The 8,234-nt window shown below is 47.7% G+C and overlaps 1 pseudogene; it reads left to right on the forward strand.

The window, feature by feature from the left end:
• Positions 1-555: 555 nt before the first annotated feature.
• LOC116679302 (transportin-3-like) lies at positions 556-7,893 on the forward strand (annotated as a pseudogene).
• The last annotated feature ends 341 nt before the right edge of the window (positions 7,894-8,234 follow it).

Consider the following 8,234-nt stretch of genomic DNA (forward strand, 5'->3'; position numbering starts at 1 on the left):
TGTTTGAGACAGGAGACATCAAGAAGGCTCCTGGCAACGTGCTGGGGACTTCTTCATTACTGTCTGTTTAGTATTTCATATTTTTTCCAGAAGCCATATTGAGCACACACACATACATGTAGATTCCTTTACATGTTAAAGGGAAGATAAAAATAGAAACGGATCTGTGAATTCATATCTCGCTACTCAGTCAGAATCTCATTAACCTGGATCCCAGTTTCTGTCATAATAATCCTGGTGATGTTTTAGGTCTGGTGGCAGACAGCCATTTAAAATGTAGCCATTGCCACATAAAGACGTGTCCTCCATGTCCACTGTAGTGTCTCAGTGTCTCTCTAGTAACGTCTGTCTGCTCCAGGGAGCTTTGTCACGCAAGGCTACTTTTACTTTTATACTTAAAGTACATTTCCAAGCTTGTACTTTGTCACTTTTACTTGAGTAAAGAAGTTTATCAGTACTTCCACTTTACCGCAGTATTTTTTAACTCAAGTCTGTACTTCTACTTAAGTACGGAAAGTGAGTACTTTTGCCGTCTCTGGTCCTAACCCTGTGAAGATTATTTCCGTGTCTCACCCGGCGTTTGTCTCTTGTCTTCCAGCTGCTGTCTGAAGAATCTACCAACGGTAAATCAGCTGATCCCACCGTGTGGCTGGACAGACTGGCTGTTATCTTCAGGTGAGTTTACCTGCAGTCACATGGCAACCTTTATTTAAACGGACAGCAGTCACATGGCAACCTTTATTCACACGGACAGCAGTCACATGGCAACCTTTATTTAAACGGACAGCAGTCACATGGCAACCTTTATTCACACGGACAGCAGTCACATGGCAACCTTTATTCACACGGACAGCAGTCACATGGCAACCTTTATTCACACGGACAGCAGTCACATGGCAACCTTTATTCACACGGACAGCAGTCACATGGCAACCTTTATTCACACGGACAGCAGTCACATGGCACCTTATTCACACGGACAGCAGTCACATGGCAACCTTTATTCACACGGACAGCAGTCACATGGCAACCTTTATTCACACGGACAGCAGTCACATGGCAACCTTTATTCACACGGACAGCAGTCACATGGCAACCTTTATTCACACGGACAGCAGTCACATGGCAACCTTTATTCACACGGACAGCAGTCACATGGCAACCTTTATTCACACGGACAGCAGTCACATGGCAACCTTTATTCACACGGACAGCAGTCACATGGCAACCTTTATTTAAACGGACAGCAGTCACATGGCAACCTTTATTCACACGGACAGCAGTCACATGGCAACCTTTATTCACACGGACAGCATCACATGGCAACCTTTATTCACACGGACAGCAGTCACATGGCAACCTTATTCACACGGACAGCAGTCACATGGCAACCTTTATTCACACGACAGCAGTCACATGGCAACCTTTATTCACACGGACAGCAGTCACATGGCAACTTTATTCACACGGACCCCAGTCACATGGCAACCTTTATTTAAACGGACAGCATTCACATGGCAACCTTTTTAAACGGACAGCAGTCACATGGCAACCTTTTATTTAAACGGACAGCAGTCACATGGCAACCTTTATTTAAACGGACAGGAAACAGCTGATGATTGTGTGTTTCTCCTTCAGACACACGAACCCCATCGTAGAGAACGGACAGACACACCCCTGTCAGAAAGTCATCCAGGAGGTAACACACACACCTTCATTAATATATATTAAAAAAACACACACACACCTGTCAGAAAGTCTTCCAGGACCCTTCCAACACACACACACACACATACACCCTTTATTAATAACTAATACACTCACTCACACACAGTATATACACAGTATATGTGTATATATACAGTATATGTGTGTGTGTGTGTGTGTATGTGTGTTTATATTTCTGAGCCTATGTGGTGTCGCCTGCTGCAGATCTGGCCCGTTCTGTCCGAGACCCTGAACACCCACCAGGCTGATAACCGGATCGTGGAGCGCTGCTGTCGCTGTCTCCGCTTCGCCGTGCGATGTGTGGGAAAAGGCTCCGCCTCCCTGCTGCAGCCGCTCGTCACGCAGGTAGACACACCTGAGGGTGAACCCGGGGTGACACCCTGGCCCCGGTCACGTGGTGCTGTTAAACAGCTGTTTACATCTGTGTGTGTTTGTGTGTGTGTAGATGGTGAGTGTGTACCAGGTGTACCCCCACTCGTGCTTCCTGTACCTGGGCAGCATCCTGGTGGACGAGTACGGCATGGAGGACGGCTGCAGACAGGGACTGCTCGACATGCTGCAGGTAAAACAACACCTAGTAGTAGTAGCAGTAGTAGTAGCAGTAGTAGCAGTAGTAGTAGTAGTAGTAGTAGTAGTAGTAGTATGGCTAAATATAGATCCAGATAAAACCTGTGATCTACCAGATTCCTGAATGTAACCGTAATGTATTGTGGCAGACGTTATATTTTATTTTATTTATTTATCCTTTATTTAACCAGGTAATACCCATTGAGATTAAAAATCTCTTTTGCAAGGGAGACCTGGCCAAGATAGGCATCAAAATTACATCACATCATTACATACGTACAAAGACACACATAAAAACCAAATATGCACTTACAATAAAATCTGTGAGGGAGTCCAACTCAAAGCTTCTCATTTTCAGCTTAAAAATACTCAAAGGAACCAATTTACTAAGTTTCAAGTTCTTCTGCAGCAAATTCCATGTAAAGGGAGCAGAGTAAGCAAAGGCCTTGTTACCCAGCTCAGTCCTGACCCGTGGGACAGAAAACAAGACAACAGCCTGAGAACGGAGAGAGTAATGACCAGTACTTTTCTTCATAAGTAGTGAACATAAATAAGATGGAAGTGCACCAAGAATAGCCTTATATATAAATGTATACCAATGACAAAGCCTCCGTGTGGCCGAGGCAGACCACCCTACACGGGAATACAGCTCACAGTGATGGGTTTACTCTACAATTAGTGATAAATCTCAACGATGCATGATAGGCTGCGTCAACCATCTGAAGGCATCGAGCAGATGAATGCATATATAGTATATCACCATAATCCAGCACAGTCAAAAAAGTTGATGCCACTAACCGTTTTTTAACATTAAAAGAAAAGCACAGCTTATTTCGAAAGTAAAAACCCAATTTTAGTCTCAACTTTCTCACTAGACAGTGAACACAGTTATAGTACATTATATCAGGACATAATGATATCAGATGGATAGAATGTGGCAGCAGGATAAAAGGTGGGATTTCCTCCCTGATGCTGATGCTCCTCCAGGCTCTGTGCATGCCGACCTTCCAGCTGTTGGAACAGCAGAACGGTCTGAGGAACCACCCCGACACCGTGGACGACCTGTTCAGACTGGCCACCAGGTGAGTCACATTGCTCCATTATAGAGCGGTCTAGACCTGCTCTAACCTGTAAATTATAGAGCGGTCTAGACCTGCTCTACCTGTAAATTATAGAGCGGGTCTAGACCTGCTCTATCTGTAAATTATAGAGCGGTCTAGACCTGCTCTATCTGTAGATTTAAAGAGCAGTCTCCGTCTCTTTTCTTTCTCCGGCAAATGAAGCTGCCCTCAAGTGCGCTCGGAAGCGTTTTGTCTCTGATGTGGTGTGTGTGTGTGTGTGTGTGTGTGTGTGTGTGTGTGTGTGTGTGGTGTGTGTGTGTGTGTGTGTGTGTGTGTGTGTGTGTGTGTGTGTGTTGTGTGTGTGTGGTGTGTGTGTGTGTGTGTCCAGGTTCGTCCAGAGGAGTCCTGTTACTCTACTCAGCAGCAGCATCATTGTCCACATCATCCAATTGCCATCGCTGCCACGTCTCTGGACCACCGAGACGCAACTGCAGCGTCATGAAGTTTGTCCGAGACCTGATCCCACGGGGGTCGCCAACGACGTGAGTCAGCACAAATACAGGCAGTCAAGATAAAGTCCTGTCCCCTGTGTCTCCTCTCTCCTGTGTCCTGTCCCTTGCGTCACCTCTCTCCTGTGTCCTGTCCCTTGTGTCACCTCTCTCCTGTGTCCTGTCCCGTGTCTTCTCTCTCCTGTGGCCTGTGTCCTGTGACTTGTGTCTCCTGTGCCTCCTGTCCCCTGTGACTCCTATCCCCTGTGACTCCTTTGTCTCCTGTGTCCTCTAACCCTAACTCTCCTGTGTCCTCTAACCGTACCTCCCCTCTGTCCCTGTGTGTCCTTTAGCACGAGGAGGACTTTGAGCTGAGGAAGCAGCTGATTGGCCAGGCCATGGAGCAACACGCCCAGCAGCTGGTGACTCAGCTGATGCACTCGTGTTGTTTCTGTCTGCCGCCGTACACGCTGCCGGACGTCGCCGAGGTGCTGTGGGAGGTCATGCTGTTCAACAGGCCGGTGGGTACAGACACACACCTGGCCTGCAGACACACACACACCTGGCCTGGACACACACACACCTGGCCTGCAGACACACACCTGCCTGGACACACACACACCTGGCCTGGACACACACACAACTGGCCTGCAGACACACACACACCTGGCCTGCAGACACACACACACCCTGGCCTGCAGACACACACACACCTGGCCTGCAGACACACACACACCTGGCCTGCAGACCACACACACCTGGCCTGGACACACACACACCTGGCCTGCAGACACACACGCCTGGCCTGGACACACACACACCTGGCCTGCAGACACACACACCCCTGGCCTGCAGACACACACACACCTGGCCTGCAGACACACACACACCTGGCCTGCAGACACACACACACCTGGCCTGCAGACACACACACACTGGCCTGGACACACACACACCTGGCCTGCAGACACACACACACCTGGCCTGCAGACACACACACACCTGGCCTGCAGACACACACACACCTGGCCTGCAGACACACACACACCTGGCCTGGACACACACACGCCTGGCCTGGACACACACACCTGGCCTGGACACACACACCTGGCCTGCAGACACACCCTGGCCTGCAGACACAAACATCTGGCCTGCAGACACAAACATCTGGCCTGCAGACACAAACATCTGGCCTACAGACCGAAACATCTGGCCTGCAGACCGAAACATCTGGCCTAACGACAGAAACATCTGGCCTAACGACAGAAACACCTGGCCTAACGACAGAAACACCTGGCCTAACGACAGAAACACCTGGCCTAACGACAGAAACATCTGGCCTGCAGACAGAAACACCTGGCCTGCAGACAGAAACACCTGGCCTGCAGACAGAAACATCTGGCCTAACGACAGAAACATCTGGCGTACAGACCGAAACATCTGGCCTACAGACACAAACATCTGGCCCGCAGACACACACATCTGGCCCGCAGACACACACATCTGGCCCACAGACACACACGTTAGCTTGCTACTAATTCCAGTTAACATGCTTCATTATAATAATAACATCATTTTTTATATATAAATCCTAAAATGATACGCTTGTTAGAGAAAATGAGCCAAACCAGGTGTGACCACAGTGCCTGTTGTTATATTTTAGTCATTTAGAGGCCGGCCGGCTGTGTTTAGAGCTAACCCTGGAGCTCATTAACGTGGCTGCAACACTCCCATAATGCATTGCCTGTCTGCTTCCAGGTGTTTCAGCTGTCTGTCCACAAGTAAATAATAAAATGTGTATTTCAGACGTTCTGCCGCTGGTTAGAGAACGCTCTGAAAGGGTTACCCAAGGAGACGTCTGGAGGAGCCGTGACCGTCACTCACAAGCAGCTGACGGACTTCCACAAGCAGGTCACCAGGTGGGACACACCTGCTGACACACCTGCAGACACACCTGCAGACACCTTGTACACACACATGAACACTCTTAGAAGTCTTGATTTACGCTACGGCTGCACCAGCTCTACATAAAGTCATAACTTGTGATAATGTTCTCACGTCTGCTGCTTTCAGTGTTCTGATTCAACAAGCTGCTTGTTCTTCTTCTAATCAGGAATCTGCAGTTCAGCGTAGGCAGATAATAAAAGACAGCTGTGACGAGACTAACCCTAACCCAGAGAAACTGGAATCCTCACAGCTAGTTAAGACAAAGTCTCCTGAGTTGATCTGAGCTCCCCGTTGGAGACACCCAAAACGGCCCCGTTACAGAAGAAACACCCAAAACAGCCCCGCTAGAGGAAACACCCTATTATATAGTATATATTATATATAACATATTGTTGTACATATTGGTAAATCTTTCCAATCATTCCCTGAAAGAAGCGATCAGACCGAGTTCACCATCCACGTTAGTCCATCCATTTCCAGCGTGTAGCTCGCTAGCTCGGAGTCTGTTCTGACAGGTATTCCAGCAATAATCCGGTACCCGAAGGGTCACGGAACCAGACTAACATTTGGTTTCTTCTTCTTCTTCAGTGCTGAGGAGTGTAAACAGGTGTGTTGGGCCATCAGAGAGTTCACCAGACTGTTCCGATAGCTGAGAGCTTCACACAACACCAGGTAACTATCTGTAGACGGGTAACTATCTGTAGACGGGTAACTATCTGTAGACGGGTAACTATCTGTAGACGGGTAACTATCTGTAGACGGGTAACTATCTGTAGACAGGTAACTATCTGTAGACAGGTAACTATCTGTAGACAGTAACTATCTGTAGACGGGTAACTATCTGTAGACAGGTAACTATCTGTAGACGGTAACTATCTGTAGACGGTAACTATCTGTAGACAGGTAACTATCTGTAGACAGGTAACTATCTGTAGACAGGTACTATCTGTAGACGGGTAACTATCTGTAGACGGGTACTATCTGTAGACGGGTAACTATCTGTAGACGGGTAACTATCTGTAGACGGGTAACTATCTGTAGACGGGTAACTATCTGTAGACGGGTAACTATCTGTAGACAGGTAACTATCTGTAGACGGGTAACTATCTGTAGACGGGTAACTATCTGTAGACGGGTAACTATCTGTAGACGGGTAACTATCTGTAGACGGGTAACTATCTGTAGACGGGTAACTATCTGTAGACGGGTAACTATCTGTAGACGGGTAACTATCTGTAGACGGGTAACTATCTGTAGACGGGTAACTATACACAGGTACTACTGCTAATATGTCTTAAATTAGCTAAAATGTTGCTTGTTAAGTTATTGTAATAGTATGTGGTGTACTTTTTTCTTTTGTAGTCCAAAGAAAGTTCCCTGTTAGGACTACAAATGAGACAACCATTGCAGCCAGTCAGCTTTGGTGTTAGTTAAACCGGTTTTCTTGGTGACTGCGTTGTAAAAGTTGGAAATGTCTTTTCCTGGTTCGGGTGTCCTCTCTCTAACCATGACGCGTCTCTTCTTCTGCAGGTTAAATCTTTTGTTGACCAACATTCAGAGGTGACGGCAAAAAGCTGCGACTGCAGACGAGGATCCAAAGGGACAAGAGGAGGAGGAGGAGGAGGAGGAGGAGGAGGAGGAGGAGGAGGAACTTTGAATGTGAAATGGGACGAATCACTCTGCAGAACTGACGGAGCGAGCTGATTGGACAGACTGAGTCCTCCACCTGCAGCAGGTGTGGGGAGGGCGGGTCCAGCGGGGGGCGGGGTCAGGACGAGTTCACCCAGTGAACCAATCAGAGGATGTGCCTGGCCAACAGTTTTTAAGAGAAGATTTATTTTTGGGACTTTGGTCGTGATGTTTTCTGTCCGTGCCATACAAAGAGCCAAAAGATTTCCCATGATGCACTGGGCTGAGCGGCTGCCTGTGGAGGCTCGATGCTGGAGGATTTGGCGTCACCTTTGACCTTTTTAACTTTGGTTGACTTTTAGTTGTTTTTCCACAAAGTGAGACAGAGTGAACTCTGGGTAATGAGACAGAGAGACTGACACCATGACATCATCGGTGATGTAGCCTTGTTGTAAACAATAAAAACAACTGAACCAATCACGCGTGAGTCCTTTTTATCTTCAATGATAACAATATATATATATATATATATATATATAATAACGCCACAGATCTTTGCTTGCTGCGGCTACGTAACGGAGGCTTTCCTGTGTCTCTACAACGTTAACGTTAACCAGCCAATCAGACATTAGATTTTGGTAGAAAAACGCTGCGTGCTGATTGGCCCACTGACGATGTCAATGTGGGGACAGGTTATCATCTGACAGCGGGGCAGTTACGCCTCTGATCTGCCCCCTGGTGGTACCCACACCGGACACGCAGGGACGGGAACGCCGCCGCCGTCTACAGGTGTGCATCCTTAAAAAGCTGCACA

Source organism: Etheostoma spectabile, unplaced genomic scaffold (assembly GCF_008692095.1).
Source record: "Etheostoma spectabile isolate EspeVRDwgs_2016 unplaced genomic scaffold, UIUC_Espe_1.0 scaffold00010231, whole genome shotgun sequence".
In the NCBI taxonomy this organism is placed as follows: domain Eukaryota; kingdom Metazoa; phylum Chordata; class Actinopteri; order Perciformes; family Percidae; genus Etheostoma; species Etheostoma spectabile.